The following is an 18,099-nucleotide window of genomic DNA, read 5'->3' as shown; positions in this document are numbered from 1 at the left end:
TGTGTCGCTGATACCAGTCATGCTAAAACGAACTTACCTTGTTGAAATCCTGTTAGAACTGATCCTTCTTATGGCTAGAGTGGGAAAGAGGTGCTGCTGGATTGTTGCCTATTTGTCACTTATTTTGTTAAATATTTACCTCAGGTTGGCAGTGCAAGTGATTTTAGTTGATGAAAATAACATACAGTACTTGTGCTTCTCTGAGGTAGATTGCTTGCACACCTGGTGCTTACAGTTACCCGAATAAAGGTAATCTGGTTATTTTCTGCATTGTTTATTTTATTTGTAAACTGCTTTGATCTGCCTGTCAGCAAAAGCAGTACAGCAAGACTACATAAACATTATTTAATAGACCTACCAAACAATAATACAAAGCAAAATCAATAATTAAAACTTAAAATCCACTCTAAAAGCCCATAAAATAAAGGAATTTCTATCATCCTACAACGGAGTAGGTCAGCTAAGCTCCCATGAAGTGGAGTGATTCAAGTGAAATGTCCAAAGCTTGTTCTGGGGCCGAAGCAGGAAGCAACCATGGGCTTTAGCTGCAGAATTACTGGGGTTTGAATGCTGGTTCTATATGCCGAGTAATGTAGAGAGGAGTTCCTTGTGGGTGTTAATTCATGTGGAAAACACAGCCACATTGTATTAAAATGTATGTTGATGAGCTACTGTAGGTATTCTGTGCTATGCAGAGAATATGCTGCCCACTTTTGATGCATGCACAAAGCAAGAAATTTACCATGAGGGTCCAGGGTAGCATGAAGGTTTTGCAGAGAAAATTTTTTTGTCACTTTCATATTTAAACGCCGGTTCCTCAGCAATCCTCCAGACCGTTCAAGACGCTTGGGTTATGCACTCCTACCAGCAGAGGGAGACTGAGAACACTAAAACGTCTTACACAAGTAGCCTGTGCAGACCTTCTACTACCCAGTATTTTCTCAGTCTCAGCAGAGGGTAGATGTGTGCAGCCTGTGCAGTGTACTCAGTCTGGTAGGCCAGTTTAGGGTTTCTAGGTTGGGTTGTAAATGTTAGAGAACCCACACTTGGATCTCTATTACAGGGTGTAAGTCCTAAGGGGCTTCTTTTTCCCTGTGGGGTGTCACACCCGGGTGGCCAGGTCCCTCCCCCATAGCTCTTCCTCTGGAGGACTGCGTGACCTCGGCTACAGACCTCGTTCTGTACCCTTGAGGCGTTTAGGCATCAGCAATGAGGTTTAAAATAAATAAACGTTTTTAAAAGGCGGCTATTTTGGCTGTTCTTGTGGCAGTCCAGAGATAAAACGTCTTCAAGGGCGTTCTTGCCTTAGGCAGTTTTGCCTATTAGTCTGTCAGAGCACAAAGCAACTGTTTGTTTTTTATTGTGTTCGCGGCCATTATGTCTAAGCCGGCGAGGTGTCGGTTTTGCGCGAAGCGTGGCGTTGAAGTGAAAGGTGGCCAATGTAAATTTTGTGGGGAGCCTACGTTGTCAGCGCTCTTGCCCCCTGTGCTTTCCCCTGAGTCGGCGGAGGTGTTGGGCGGTGATTTGACTGCACATTCCGGGCCAGCAAAGCGGCCATTTTGGCTGCGCATCTCAGGTCGGCCTCGATGGAGCTGTTTTTGGTGGGAAGCGCGGCCCTTTTGGCTGCACATTCTGTACCAGCGCCGGGGGACCTGTGTGTGGCGGGAAACGCGCCTAATTTAGCCACGGATCACGCAGTGGACCTGCCGCCGCGGAAGCGAGGGGCGGTCTGTCGCGGAGACTGCAGGAAGTGTTGTTGGGGCTTCAGCAGCGTCGGGGGGGGGGGGGAGGTCTGGTTTCCTTCCTGAGTTTGTTTGGTCTCTGTATAATGCCTGGAGAGCTGGCCCCTTTCAGGCTGTTTGTTCCCCGGAGGCTGCTAGCTCAGTGGGAGTTAAGCGCCCGCGGGTGAATATTTCGGAGCCTATGGAGATACTTTCTTTGCCTGGGTCGGAGGTTTGGAGTGACCCAGGAGAGGAGGATCTCATAGATGAGTCTGAGGATCAGGATGGGCTAAGGCCTGGGGAAGATTCTTCGGTGGTTCGCATTTTTCATAAGGAGGAGGAGTTAGAGCTCAGTGATCAGGTGATCTCTACTTTGAAGTTTACTCCGGCAGCCACTCCCTCTGCGGAGGGACCCCAGGTAGATCCCTTGGTTAAGGGGATTCGGAGAGCCTCCCGTTCCTTTCCCATGAATTCAGACATTAGAGACATGGTTTTTCAGGAATGGTCTGTGCCGGAGGCTGCTTGTAAGGTGTCTAGCGCTATGGCGCGGCTGTATCCCTTGCCTCCGGAAGATTTGGCCCTGCTGAAACCACCTACTGTGGATGCAGTGGTTACTGCGGTTACTAAGGCTACGGCCATTCCGGTGGATGGCTGTACAGCTGTACAGCCTTACGGGATCCTCAGGATAGGAAGCTAGAGTCCTTTCTGAAGCGCAGCTTTGATTTGTCGGCTTTGGCCTTGCAAGCCTCTGTGTGTGGGGGCTTGGTAGCCAGAGCTTGTTTCCGTTGGGTGGAGAAGCTCTTGGATGAGCCTGCGTTTGGTTTGGTTCAGGACCTGGTTTGGTTTCTGACTGGTTTGGTTCAGGACCTGGCCAAATTGGAGATGGGGTCTTTATGATTTGCTAAGGGCTTCGGCTAAGAATATGGTTCTGGCGGTGATGGCTCGCAGGGCTCTTTGGCTTAGGGGCTGGGTGGCAGATGCAGCCTCTAAAGCAAAGTTGTGTTCTCTACCTTTCAAAGGTTCTATGTTGTTTGGAGAGGACTTGGATAAACTGATGAGTGGTCTTGGGGATACCAAGGTCTCACGGTTGCCGGAGTTACGGCCTAAGTCGGCTAGTTGAGGGAGTTCGGCTAGAGGTCGGTTTAAGGACGCGAGGCGGTACAGGCCGGGCAGACTTGTATCTCCTAAAATCCAGTTTTTCCAGCGGACGCAGTCCTTTTGAGGGGGTCGTTGAGGGGGTCGGGACTCCTCCGGAGGTGCCGGAAATGCTAATAAGTCCTCCTTATGAAGGTGTGCGGGTCCAGCCTCTGGTGAAGGTTGGGGCGCGACTTCGTCTGTTTTATCAGGAGTGGACCCAAATTACTTCAGATCAGTGAGTGCTGGAGGTCGTTCGCGACTGTTATGCGCTCGAGTTCGAGCACCTGCTGCCGGATCTGTTTCTTCCCTCTCCTTGTCACTCTCGAGTCAAGTTAAAGGCTATTCAAGAGATTCTGGGTCGTTTAATCCAGTTGGGAGCTGTGGTACCCGTTCCTCGGCATGAGTGGGGAATGGGTTGTTATTCCATTTACTTTGTGGTGCCGAAGATGGAGGACCAGTTTCGACCCATTTTAGATCTCAAGAGGGTCAATGGAGCACTCAAGGTGCTATCATTTCGCATGGAGACTCTGCGCTCGGTCTTAGTGGCTGTTTGTCAGAGAGAATTTCTCACGTCACTGGATCTCACGGAAACGTATCTGCACGTGCCGATTCGAGAGGCCCATCAGCATTTCCTTCGTTTTGCTGTTTTAGGGAGGCACTTTCACTTCTGTGCTCTGCCTTTTGGTCTGGCAACGGCTCCACGCACCTTCTCCAAGATAATGGTGGTGGTGGTAGCAGTGGCTTTGGGGAGGCAGGGAATTCTGGTACATCCGTATCTGGACCACTGGTTGATCCGGGCGAAGTCTCGGGCTCACAGTGTTGCGGCAACGGCTCAGGTGGTCGCATTTCTGGAATCGTTCGGAGGGGTAGTGAATGTAGTCAAAAGTCAGTTGATCCCATCGCAGAGTCTGGAGTACTTGGGAGTGCGGTTCGACACGGCAGTGGGTCGTGTTTTTCTGCCGGATTCTTGGATCGCCTCTCTTCAGCAGCAGGTCCAGCGGTTATTGTCCTTTGAGTCCGACGGTTCGAATGTACCTTCGAGTTCTGGGCCTCATGGCAGCGACAATAGAGGTAGTACCATGGGCAGGGCGCATATGCGTCAGCTTCAGTCAGCTCTGTTGTCCCGGTGGTCTCCCCAGGTACACAGTTTGGAGTTGTGGTTGCCATTGAGGGGGGCTCCTCGGCGCAGTCTCCAGTAGTGGCTGTGCTCGGCCCATCTGAAAAAGGGCATGCCGTTGGAACCTCCTCAGTGGGTGATTCTGGTAACGGATGCCAGTCTGCTGGGCTGGGGAGCTCAGTGTCTCGGTCGGTCCATGCAGGGGCGGTGGTCAACTGAGGAAGCTCAGTGGTCTTATCAACTGGTTGGAGACGAGGGCGATTTGGCTAGCTCTGTTGGCGTTTCGCTCGTGTGGTCGGAAAGGCGGTAAGAGTCATGTCTGACAACACGACAGCGGTAGCGTATGTCAACCGGCAGGGCGGTACAAAGAGTCCGCGGTTGGCAATCGAGATGGCTCTGCTCATGAGTTGGGCGGAAATGCATCTAGTGTAGATTTCGGCGGCGCACGTGGCCGGGGTGGACAACGTGAACGCGGATTTTCTAATCAGACACATGTTGGATCCTGGAGAATGGTCTCTGGACCGGTTGGTGTTAGACCAGATAGTTCTAAAGTGGGGCATGCCAGTAGTGGATCTCATGGCGTTGGCACAGAATGCTCAGGTTCCTCGGTATTTCAGTCGGCATCGGGATCCGCGAGCGGAAGGGATCGATGCGTTGGTCCTTCCGTGGCCTCAGCAGGTGTTGCTGTACGTGTTTCCCCCGTGGCCCTTGATAGGTCGAGTCCTACAGAGGGTAGAATGTCATGCGGGTCCAGTGTTGTTGGTGGCTCCGAATTGGCTGCGTCGGCCGTGGTTCGGGGATCTGATGCGCCTGTTAGAAGGTGAGCCTCTGCAGCTGGGGGGGGGGGGCTCGGTGCTGTTTTGTCAGGGTCCAGTTGTCATGCCGGATCCGGATCGGTTCTCTCTTACTGTGTGGCCCTTGAGAGGGAACGGTTTGAGAAGGAAAGGGTTTCTCCTCAGGTGATTCAGACGATGCTGCAGTCTCGCAAACGTTCGATGTCTTTGGCCTATGTACGTGTGTGGCGCATATTTGAAGATTGGTGTGGGGACCGGGAGTGTGTCTCTTCGACAGCTTCTGTGTCATGCATTTTTAGATTTCTTGCAGGATGGTTTTGAGAAGGGCCTTTCATTGTCATCTTTGAAGGTGCAGCTGGCTGCTTTGGCGTGTTTTCGGGGTAAGGTGCAGGGCAGGTTGGTTGCGTCTTCCCCGGATGTGGTCCGTTTTTTGAGGGGGATGAAGTTGCTTTGTTGTCCTCAGCGGCCGGTAGTTCCTCAGTGGGATCTTAATATCGTTCTTGACTCTTTGGCAAGTTCTCCTTTTGAGCCCTTGGAGTCTTGTTCGATAAAAGACCTTACTATGAAGGTGGTCTTTTTGGTAGCTATATTGTCAGCTCGCAGGATTTCGGAACTTCAGGCTCTTTCATTTAGGCCTCCGTTTCTGTGGTTTTCTAAGGAAAAGGTTTCGCTGCGTCCAGTCCCTTCGTTTTTGCCTAAGGTGGTATCCTCCTTTCATGTCAATCAGGTGATTTTGTTGCCGGTCTTGGGGGACCAGACGGGGGATGCTTCTTAGCGTCGTTTGGCGAAATTGGATGTGCGCAGAGTGTTGAAGGTTTACTTGCGCAGGTCGGAGGAATTCAGGTTATTTGTCCTTCATGGGGGGGCCCAAGAAGGGAGCAGCTGCTTCTAAGGCATCTATAGCTCGGTGGTTGAAGGATGCCATCTCTTTGGCTTACATATTGCATGGCCGTACGGTGCCGATAGGGCTCAAGGCACTTTCCACTAGGGGGATGGCGGCTTCTTGGGCAGAGAGTAGTTTTGTTCCACCGGTGGACATTTGTAGAGCGGCGGTGTGGTCCTCCCTGCATTCTTTTGTCAAACATTACAGAGTGGATGTACAAGCAGGGGAGGATGCCAGTTTTGGAGCTGCAGTCCTGTACTCTGGGCTTCACAGGTCCCACCCTTAGATGTGTTTACTGCTTTGGTACATCCCAAGTGTCTTGAACGGTCTGGAGGATTGTTGAGGAAGGTGAAATTAGGCCCTACCTGCTAATTTTCTTTCCTCTAGGTCCTCCAGACCGGTCAAGAGCCCACCCACTGTATCAGACAGTTCAGTATGATATTTTCTTTAGACTTCAGTTGCTGATATTTCTAGTAGCTCCTGTGATTTGGGTCCTGGAGTTTACTAAGGGCAGTTTGTGGTACTGTTTGTGCCCATCTGCAGTTGAATTCCCCCGTCTTAAGGGGAGGAGATCTGAGTGTGGATTCAGTGGTTTTGTTTAGGTGGAGGTGTTTTTTTCCTCTGCTTTGTTACTGTTTTACTGGTTAGTAGAAGGTCTGCACAGGCTACTTGTATAAGAAGTTTTAGTGTTCTCAGTCTCCCTCTGCTGGTAGGAGTGCATAACCCCAAGCGTCTTGAACAGTCTGGAGGATCTAGAGGAAAGAAAATTAGCAGGTAACGCCTAATTTCACCTTTTGTCTTATGCAAGCCGAATGAAGCCTGTGGAAGTTGTAAAGGCAGATAGTAACAAACGTCTGTTTGTGTGTCCAAACAAAAGTGAAAGTGAAAACACACAGGTGCTCATCTGTTCTTCTGCACCTGAGTATCAGTCTCGCTTTTTGAAAGGCATACTGAAGAAAGGCACCACTGTGTACTGATACTTTCAGTTTTGGTTCAGAAGCCTTGCTTACCATGAAACCTTGTGCATGTGTCCAGCATATCCCCCCCCCCCCCCCCCCAAACCTCATTTTTGCCATACACAAAATTTGTGTATATGTAACTTGCTGCATTTTGTGCTGTTACACCATGCGCTGAGCAGCAGTGTCCTGCTCTAGTGCAAGCCTTGCTTCTTTCTCTATGTGCTCAGAGAGTTCTATCTGTTGGAAACGGGGAAGAAATAACAGATAGTGTTGAAAGGAACTGAGATCCCTCCTGTGAACACAACAAAACTTTATAGAGCATTGTAAAGTTCAATCTGTAACTTACAAGTAACCAGTGGAGTTCCTTAAGCACTGGGCAAATGAGGTTATTGTTTTTTTTCTTTTTAAAAATGTTTCAGTATTAAATATCATCAGTTGGCCCAGTGTTCTGAAATATCAAAAGCCCACAGCTCATGCTTGCTTGCTTTCTTCATTGTGCATAGAACAGGCAGTATCATTCTACATAAATGGGTTATACACGTGTACACTCATGTTCTTCACTGTATGTAAAACAGGGCGTATATATGCACATGCATGCATGTTCACTTTCTTTAGTCTACATCAAACAGGCTATAGGCACATGTGTGTGCTGTCTTTATTGTACATAAAAGCACCAACAGCCTCCAATTAACGGGACGAAAATCTTTTATTTGCACAGCATAGATCAATCACATGATGACCTGATGCAGGCACCTGCCTCAGGGGTTGTATGTTATCAAAAATTCCAACTGAAGGCGCAAGAATGAAGTCCTTATCCCGATAGTGTACTAGGTAATGAGCGTAGCTTAGTTAATGTTGATTCTGAATCATTCTTGAGCTTTTGATGGTAAAGCTGGGCAATTTTAATTGAAGAGCTTGTGATTAACATTTGACACCTGAAGCAGGCACTTTGGAAACAAAAGATCAATCACAGGCTGTGTTTTGGTACATAGATCATTGTTTCTTGGAGGCTGTTGGTGCTTTTTTTTTGTGCTTTGGGCCCTCTCGGTGTTGCTTCATTGTACATAAAACAGGCTCTAGATATGCACTTGTACACATATTTTGCTTTCTTTTTACATTTTTTAAACTCACCCACTTGTACAAACATAAGAAGAGGGGCGAGACAGACTTGGAAATCTTTCTTTTAAGACTGTACCTCCCTCCTTTCCCTCAGGTGTGTAAGAACATAAGAGTTGCCCTACTCAGTCAGATCAAGGATCTATGTAGCCCAGTATCCTCTTTCCAACAGTGGTCAGTTCAGGTCCTAAGTACCTGGAAAAAGTCCTAAAAAAACAGCAAGATTCCATGTTCCTTAACCTCAGGGCTAAGCAGTGGCTTTCCCCAGAGCCACCTTAGGAATGGTATTTGTTCATTCATCATCTATATTCTAGTAAATAACTTTGGTGCCAGCTTTTATAACTTTTTTTTTTTTTTGGATGTAGCTGTTACATTTAAGTACTCTGTCTTGGTGTAAGAATAAAGTACTAGTTACTCCTTTTCCTGCCCAGGGTCTGCTTCAATAAAGGTGTTCAGAACAGGGGGGAAAAGTGGAGGGACAGCAGATTTAAAACCAGGGTTTGACGCCTACTACCATTCCTTGTGTTCTTGGGGCAGTTACTTAACCCTCCCTTGCCAAAGGGGCAGGAAAACACCTATGTGTAACTCACCTTGATCTACAGGGCACGGGCTTCAAATGGAGGGTTTTCTTATCATTGTCCCTGAGCTTGTAAAGCTCCATAGAATGCAAAGAAACAACCGTTTTTGGATCAAGGTCTCAATTCCAAGACTGTCTTTAAAAATAAATCTCCTTCCAGCTCTGGACTTGACCATAAGCTACACTTCAAAAGCTGCCTCAGCCATGCAGACCAGACTGAGTGGATGTGGGAAATGTGGATTGTTCTGGTGGTGTGGCCCTGGCAGCTGGTGCTGAGCAGCTGTGGAAGGATGTTAGGGATTACATTTATAGGAGAAACCCACATTTTGAAAAAAAAAAGAAAAAAAGCAGCATGCTAGAAGCAGCTGTGCTGGTTCTGAAAGCCACCATCCTCTAATTTTAATTTCACAGCACCCAACAGCAAGTCACCAAACTCTGCTTAGAGGCTGTTTCATCTTCAACAGGTGGGTAAGTTGTACTAACTGTGCTCCTGTCCCGGGCCTAATTCCCTGCTCTGCTGGCTGCAGCCGCATACCCTAGTGACTCCTAAAGGCCACTCCCAGGTCACAGCATCAAGACTACCTGGTTGAGCTTTGAGCTTGGCTCCCAAGCCCCAGTGGCCATTGTGTGAGGCTTTGGTTTGGTTCTGTGGGGTCCTCAACCCCTCTTGCTCATTTACCTTGTTTGGGTGTACTCCCGCTGCAGCTCCCAGGCTTTCCAAAATCCATATAACAAAAATAAAATTCAATTGGCCTAACTAGCTTTATGCCCTTTATCAGGTGAAGAACTAAGTAGGGAATTTTCCTTTTAGACGCACCCAGAGAGAGCAGGGAGCGGCAGAAATGCCGAAAAGCCCTGGGCCGTGGCAGACTAGAGCAGTCGGACAGGCCTGTGCACATCTGCCAGGTGGTAAGGCATGCTGGTGGCCTTCAGAGCCCAGCAGCTTAGCAGGAATAAGTGATTATTTTTTAGTAAATGTGGCCTTATTCAGTCCATCTGTCTGTCTTGTCTCTTAGCACTTTAAAGCCTATCTACTGAAGCACATTGGCAGTTAAAATCCTCTGGTCATGTGATAAACTTTTTAATTCCTGCCCACCCCAGGTCCCTCTGCAAAGGGGGGGGGGGGGGGGGTGTTGCATTTGGTTTTGGCTCTAGAGCTTGACCCAGATGGTTAAGCAGGCCCCAAACAGGTCGTCTTGTAGATGGACAACCTGGTTATGGCCGTCATGAAGGTGATTGCTATACCTGTCCAAAGGGTGGGGGGCACAGCCCTTAGGGCGTTTTTATTTTATTGGGGGGGAGGGGGTTGGTACCTGTCGTGCAGTGCAGGTCATTTCCATGCTTTTTTTTTGGGGGGGGGGTGGTATAGGGAGGTTGTACCAGTGGTGCACTCCCCCCCCCCCCCCCCCCCCCCCCCCCCCCCCCCCCCCCCCCCCCCCCCCCCCCCCCCCCCCCCCCCCCCCCCCCACTTTCTTTTATAAACCTGCAAGAGGCATTGCATAACAGTCTTAATGAGAGATGTCCTGTACTTGGTCATCTACTATGTTACTATGTGTGTATGTTTCTTTATATTATGTGTTCTAGGTTTAGTGCTTACCCTCATTTGGAAACGGGTTCATTTGTTCAGTAATTCAAGTATTTAAAACTCTGTGTCATAGCCCCTGTCCCTCAGGGGTTACATAAGAGTAGCCATACTGGGTCAGACCAATGGTCCATCTAGCCCAGTATCCTGTTTTCCAAACAGTGGCCAAGCCAGGTCACAAGTACCTGTGACCTGGCAGAAACCCAAATCGTGGCAACACGTCATAATACCAGACTGCGTTGAGAACCCCCTGCACTACCGTAAGCAGGTAGGACCTCTAGTGGATTGGCCACTGTTGGAAACAGGATGCTGGGCTTGATGGACCTTTGGTCTGTCCCCAGTATGGCAATACTTATGCACTGTTCTGCCATATCTGCTGACGGCTATCTCTCACTTTTTCCCAACTTTATGTCCTTAACACACAGTACAATTTCCATAACCAAGTGAGGCCTCACCAACATCGTAAACAGAGGGCAAGATGATGCCCCTTTCGATGCAGCCAATCATCCTGGATTGGCCACTCATCTTACCCCATTGTTTTATTGCTCTGTGATCTTTAGCTACCAGCAAGCAGAGGTCTCTCTCCTGGTCAAACATAAATCCTCTATACTTAGTATCTGTCTCCCATTCACTTCGTTATTTCAGCATGTAAACAAACAAACAAAAAGCAGCCCTTTTCAACCAATCTCAGATTTATCATTCAGACCCACACTTTTGGCCTATCCTCTGGGCTCTGGCGGAGCAAATGCCATGCTTTCACTACCCCACCCAGCCTGCTTGCTGTGGTGGACTTTACTGGAACTGGCACTGTTGAGACATTGCTCTAGTCCACTTTGAAAGCCACACTGGCCTTTTGGATTTGGCAAAGGCTGCTTGACCTACATACATTAAAAGTGAACATTTTTGGTGTCAAGACTGTCATTATTGCAACTTGCTCTCCCTGTCACTCACTTTGAACCTAAATAGGTATTAGATAGGATAAATGTACCCAGATTAGATGCAAAGTGATGATTAAAGATCCCATTTTTTCAGAGAAGTGGAGGTGTTAAAAGAAAGGTACAGAGGGTAACCTGTAATCTAGATGTGTCAATACATTTTTCCTTTATGTTCACAGAAAGCAGACCGAACGTTCATCAAGCCCAGCATCCTGTTTCCAACAGTGGCAAATCCAGGTCACAAGTAGCTGGCAAGATCACAAAACAGTACAATACACTTTATGTTGCTTAGCCCAGAAATAAGCAGTGGATTTTCCCAAGTCCATTTTAATAATGGTTCATGGACTTTTCTTTTAGGAAGCTATCTAAACCTTTTTTTTAACCCCCCCCCCCCCCTCCCCCTGCTAACTGCTTTTACCACATTCTCTGGCAACGAATTCCAGAGTTTAATTACACGTTGAGTGAAGAAACTTTCTCCGATTCGTTTTAAATTTACTCCTTTGTAGCTTCAGCGCATGCCCCTTAGGCCTAGTATTTTGGAAAGCGTAAACAGACGCTTCACGTCTACCCGTTCTACTCCACTCAGTATTTTATATCTCTGTCATATTGCCCCTCAGCTGTCTTATCTCCAAGGTGAAGAGCCCAAGCCATTTCAGCCTTTCCTCATAGGGAAGTCATCCCATCCCCTTTATCATTTTCATTACCCTTCTCTGTACGTTTTCTAGTTCCATCTTTATTGAGATGTGGTGACCAGAATTGCACACAGTATTCAAGGTGTGGTCACACTGTGGAGCAATACAAAGGCATTATAACATCATTTTTATTTTCCACTCCTTTCCTAATAATACCTAACATTCTATTTGCTTTCTTTGCTGGCACTGCACAGTAAGCAGTATATTTCAAAGTATCATCAATGATGACTCCTAGATCCTTTTCCTGGTTGGTGACTCCTAACACAAAACCTTGCATCACATAGCTATAGATTGGGTTCCTCTTTCCCACAGGCATCACTTTGCACTTGCACACATTAAACATCATCTGCCATTTGGATGCCCAGTCTCATAAGGTCGTTTTGCAATTTTTCACAATCCCTTTGCGCTTTAACAGCTTTGAAAAACATTGTTTTGTCATCAAATTTAATTACCTCACTAGTTACTCCCATCTCTAGATTACTTATAAATATGTTACAAAGCAGCAGTCCCAGCACAGACCCCTGGGGAACCCCAATATCTACCCTTCTCCATTGAGAATACTGACCATTTAACCCTACTCAGTGTTCTATTGTGGATTAAAAAAAGGCCTGATTCTTGACCATTCCTGTGCTTTTCTCAAGCAAGGCACATTTCTTGGTTTCTTATTATAATTCCACTGCAATTCGTAGCTTTTCTCAATTAAGAAAAGCAACAGAATAAGTGATGTTTGGAAGTAGGGTGCAAAGAGCTTGTTCTCTCTCTCTCTCTCACACATAAGCCACCGCTACTCCTGTTCCTGCACCTCACCAACGAAAAGATCCAGCCTCTTGTCTGCTCATCACCGCTTCTCCAGTTCTTCAGAAACCCTACCTCCAGCTCCGAGCTGACATAGGGTTTCCTGTGGTAAAGCATGCCCTAGTTAGCTACACTTTTTTGAGCATTTGGGGGGGGGGGGGGGGGGGGAGGGGAGGGCGGTCAGGCGGGCATAGGTACTGGCCTCATATTAATGTAATTTAAATGCTATTAGTGTGCTCGTTATTCCCCACAGTGGAGACACCAGCAAATGTGGGCATTAGTCTGGCACTAATGAGCTTTAGCTCCTGCGTTTGCTTCTGAGCATGGAGCCCAAATGGAGGGGGGTAACCTACAACCCTGCCATACGAGGCAGACTGGATGGGCCATGTCTGTCTTTCTCATCAATTATTGTGTTACTATATTAGCAGGACCAATACAAAAGTATATATATATATATAATTGGACATCACACTTTTGGTTCTTAAACTTTTGTTTTGTTTTTATACACATAATTGGGGTAAATCTATAAAGCTTTTGCCACAAGTAAAGCTACAGTAGTAGTAATAGATCTCTGATTTTGTCAGTTTTCCAGTTCTGGATCCTAAATAGCTAAAGAGGTAAACTTTCTGGGGTTGTCTTTGTTCTGCTGGAGATTTGCTCTGGGTGTGTTGGCACACTGTTATTAACTATTTTAAGGGAATTGGGAACAGATAATGTATTTTTTGGTGAAGTAGGTACAATGATGTCACTACTAACATAAAAACACTTAAGATTTGGATTTTTAGCTATTTGCCAGCCATAATTTCCTTCCTTATCCAAATCTTAAGCATTTTTTATTTTAGTAGTGATTAGTCTACCTGCTTCACCTAAAGAATATATATTTTTAAATACCATAATAAACAATGCCCATCCAAGAATACTACAGCCAGTGAACCAGCTGGAAGATCCATCACAGTTTTATTTTAGTTATAAAACTAATATTTGCTATCCTTGACAAAGACCAATTAAGAGAGTGTATCTAATGAAACAAGAACCAAAAATCCACAAACATAAATAATAAAACCTTATATCTGCAAAGGTGGAAGAAAACGTTTCAGACCCTTCCTAAATTGTAGATGGGAAGTTTCTCCTTTTTAAATAGCAGGTAACTTTTTCCCCCGTCCACTGCTTTCACTCTAAACACCTTTATTCTCCATAATTCTTTCGCCATGAGTTCCTCTATCTGGAAGAGCCAAGAAACTGAACTAGTGCCCTGCCTTTACTGGGCTGCCTCTGCATTTCTAAGTTAATGGTTTTGACCTTTAAAGTTTTAGCTAACTCCCTGAATTTTATGTACCACAATTTCCCCATCTAATCCTCACAGAACAGTCATTTTGTTTCCACCCTACACATGGGTTGTCCACCTTATTGGCAGGTTTCTTTCTGGTGAGGCAAATGAAATTATACACATTCAGGTCATACAGTTACCAGATTTGCTCTGATGCAAAAAGACAGGGATACACACCTTGGTGTTGGAATCATTTCAGAGAGGTAACACACCCAGTTAGCATTAGAGAATGCAGATATTACCATTTTGTAACTCAATAGATCAGTCAACAGAGGAAACTTCAAACCAGAATCTACTAAAAACTTGCATACAGATTCATCGCCTAAAACTTAATAAGGAAAAACCTAAGTTAATTTTATTAGGAAAAGTGATAGTGTTGGAGTGAAAATGTTGTAAAAGTGAGCAATCAGAATTTTACATTTGAGACTAATATTAAAATCTTGGGGCTAACTTTTTTTGACAGTTCTTTGACATTAGAAACTCAAGTTAATATGCTTATTAAAATGATTTTGTGCTGAGGAAAAGAAGAAGGACTTAGTTGTTAGATCTGTCAGTTTTCCATGTAGTGGTGCAGAGCCTGCTTTTATCATTACTGGATTATAGTAATAATAGCATTTCTACAGAGAGATCAAAAAGAGAGGATTCAAGAAGATTCCCAAATTGTAGAAAACACAACAGAACATCTAATACAATAAAGTTATTCCTTTAATGATAGGTTTGCACTGGTTGCCAGTTGAAGCTCAAATTTCTTTTAAGATACGTACTGTAGTTTTTAAAATATTTTATGGTCGGTCTCCTATGTATTTACATAAGTACATAAGTACATAAGTAGTGCCATACTGGGAAAGACCAAAGGTCCATCTAGCCCAGCATCCTGTCACCGACAGTGGCCAATCCAGGTCAAGGGCACCTGGCACGCTCCCCAAACGTAAAAACATTCCAGACAAGTTATACCTAAAAATGAGGAATTTTTCCAGTCCATTTAATAGCGGTCTATGGACTTGTCCTTTAGGAATCTATCTAACCCCTTTTTAAACTCCGTCAAGCTAACCGCCCGTACCACGTTCTCCGGCAATGAATTCCAGAGTCTAATTACACGTTGGGTGAAGAAAAATTTTCTCCGATTCGTTTTAAATTTACCACACTGTAGCTTCAACTCATGCCCTCTAGTCCTAGTATTTTTGGATAGCGTGAACAGTCGCTTCACATCCACCCGATCCATTCCACTCATTATTTTATACACTTCTATCATATCTCCCCTCAGCCGTCTCTTCTCCAAGCTGAAAAGCCCTAGCCTTCTCAGCCTCTCTTCATAGGAAAGTCGTCCCATCCCCACTATCATTTTCGTCGCCCTTCGCTGTACCTTTTCCAATTCTACTATATCTTATTTGAGATACGGAGACCAGTACTGAACACAATACTCCAGGTGCGGTCGCACCATGGAGCGATACAACGGCATTATAACATCCGCACACCTGGACTCCATACCCTTCTTAATAACACCCAACATTCTATTCGCTTTCCTAGCCGCAGCAGCACACTGAGCAGAAGGTTTCAGCGTATCATCGACGACGACACCCAGATCCCTTTCTTGATCCGTAACTCCTAACGCGGAACCTTGCAAGACGTAGCTATAATTCGGGTTCCTCTTACCCACATGCATCACTTTGCACTTGTCAACATTGAACTTCATCTGCCACTTGCACGCCCATTCTCCCAGTCTCGCAAGGTCCTCCTGTAATCGTTCACATTCCTCCTGCGACTTGACGACCCTGAATAATTTTGTGTCATCGGCGAATTTAATTACCTCACTAGTTATTCCCATCTCTAGGTCATTTATAAATACATTAAAAAGCAACGGGCCCAGCACAGACCCCTGCGGGACCCCACTAACTACCCTCCTCCACTGAGAATACTGGCCACGCAATCCTACTCTCTGCTTCCTATCTTTCAACCAGTTCTTAATCCATAATAATACCCTACCTCCGATTCCATGACTCTGCAATTTCTTCAGGAGTCTTTCGTGCGGCACTTTGTCAAACGCCTTCTGAAAATCCAGATATACAATATCAACCGGCTCCCCATTGTCCACATGTTTGCTTACCCCCTCAAAAAAATGCATTAGATTGGTGAGGCAAGACTTCCCTTCACTAAATCCGTGCTGACTTTGTCTCATCAGTCCATGTTTTTGTATATGCTCTGCAATTTTATTCTTAATAATAGCCTCCACCATCTTGCCCGGCACCGACGTCAGACTCACCGGTCTATAATTTCCCGGATCTCCTCTGGAACCTTTCTTAAAAATCGGAGTAACATTGGCTACCCTCCAGTCTTCCGGTATTACACTCAATTTTAGGGACAGATTGCATATTTCTAACAGTAGCTCCGCAAGTTCATTTTTTAGTTCTATTAATACTCTGGGATGAAGGAAAATGGATTGTCCAAGTTGGTTCAGATGCCTCTCAATAATAGATGCTTTAAAGATATTATGATATTACATTTCCCTGCTCTGAAGGGGTTAAACTATAAATCCATTTTCCTTCAATTTTTCTATATCAAGTTCTGGTCAGTTGGAATTCTCTTCCTAGACAAATTAATGAATTATTTCACATTTAGGAAGGCGTTGAAAACTAATTTGTTTAGGAAAGATCTTAATTTGTAATTAAAGTATTTGTATATTGTTGGTCATTCAGATTGGTTTTCCCAGTGACTATCTGGTTTCTTTTCAGTGTAACCACATAGAACTTACAAGGTGAGTATGGAATGCAAGAATATTTGTAAAGTAAACAGTTAAAAGCATAGGTTGATATGTTTTCAAGTATGATCAAAATAATCCTGACAGTCAAACAAACTCATAGAAGCATCAACTTGTGCGATTAACTGCATAATACTGGTGAAGCCAGCTGGTTACAACCCTGTGTGGAAGGGCCTGGGGTAGGGGCATAGCCAGCCCTCCAATTTTGGGGGTGTGAAAGAGTGGAAACACATGCCTCTTCCCCCTCCCCCCATGCACTAACCATACCTTTGCTGGCAGGGATGCCGAGGCTCTACCAGCCGAATAAATACAGATTCTCCGCTCCGTCCTCAGCTGCTTCCTTCCTGCAGCTGTAAGTGGTTATCATGACTTCTCGCCATCGCCAGCTGAAGGAACATTGCCAACATCAGCAGGAAGGAAGCAGCCAAGGAGGGGAGCAGAGGACTATTTGCCAGGCGGGACTTTGGTATCCCTGCAACAAAGGAAAAGGGGTGCTGCAGTTCTGGAGGGGGCCCCCAAGCCCCCCACCCCCTCCCCTTGTGTGTACACCACTGGCCTGGGAGCCTGAAATGGAGAGGATACAAGGCTGGAAGTTCACCTAGGGTGGCTAATGCCCTTGCATCAGCTCGGGGGGGGGGGGGGGGGGGGGATGTGGAAGAGCCTGGGCTCCCTTTAAAGGAATTTTTGATTTCTCACAGCAGTCCAGCTTACCCTTCCAGCACTGCCTTCAGGAGTCAATACTTCAAAACTAGATTTAGCTACTTTGTGCTATTGTTGTACATTTTCTGTAAAACTCTAATTTGTGCTTCTGCTTTCTCGGATAATTTCAGACCCTAAATTAAAGAGAACTCTAACACAATCAACCACATCAATTGTCCTGATGCTTAAAATACTTTAAAAAAAGAAGCAATCCTCCCTTCAAACCAGAGGGGAAAAAAAACACAGATAAGTGCAGATCATTACTGCTCCAACCAGATGTATAGCTAGAACACTTTTCCACATCTAAATGGGAGCCCCCCCACCCCTTCCAAATCTCATAATATGCAGAACTGCTTCTCTTATCACAAGATCTTAATCAGTCAGAAAAATCATCCAAAAAGAAAGCAATGATAGTTCTTATTGCCCCCCCCCCCCCCTTTTGGGGCCAGTTGTCATTCTGCTACTGCGCAGTTCATAAACAGCTCTGATTTGTTTCATCATTAACTGTCTCCATCTATTGCTGAGGGATGATCCATTAAAGGTCGCTGCATGCCGCTAGTTTTAAGTTTGTACCACTTGCTTTATAGCTGCCTATTCTGGGTCTTTGCTGTAGAAAGATTTATCAAATTGCACTGAGTATCAGTTCTGAGGTGATGTACCCCCCCCCCCCCCCCCAATCTCTGTAACAACCAGTGCTTCGCTGAGATTCAGGATTTCCATTTAAGTACTGAGGCTAGAAATTAGCATATGCTTAAAGGATTATAATTGTTGGTGTTGGGTAGAAGTAATTTGCCACATCCCTTCTTAATGTCGCATGTAATGTTTTAAAACAGGTCAGCTGTTTATGAGCAACATTACCTTAACCAGCTCGACAAGATTAGAGCTGTACTTTTCAATGTATCATCATACTAGTGCCTGCTCTGTTACACCCTACTTTTGGCATTAAGCTGAGCAAAACCTTATTTCTTAAATACTCTGGTTTTTCACAGTTATTTCAAGTTCAAATTGAC

The 18,099-nt window shown here is 45.7% G+C and overlaps 1 protein-coding gene across 2 annotated transcripts in view; it reads right to left on the bottom strand.

Moving 5' to 3' along the window:
- Positions 1-18,099, bottom strand: part of LOC115459454 (bone morphogenetic protein 8B-like) — a 30,715-nt gene that overhangs the window by 10,827 nt on the left and 1,789 nt on the right. The window lies entirely within an intron of this gene.

Source organism: Microcaecilia unicolor, unplaced genomic scaffold, assembly GCF_901765095.1.
Source record: "Microcaecilia unicolor unplaced genomic scaffold, aMicUni1.1, whole genome shotgun sequence".
Lineage (NCBI taxonomy): Eukaryota > Metazoa > Chordata > Amphibia > Gymnophiona > Siphonopidae > Microcaecilia > Microcaecilia unicolor.
Note: the sequence above shows the minus strand (reverse complement) of the source record. Positions and strands in the feature narration are given on the sequence as shown.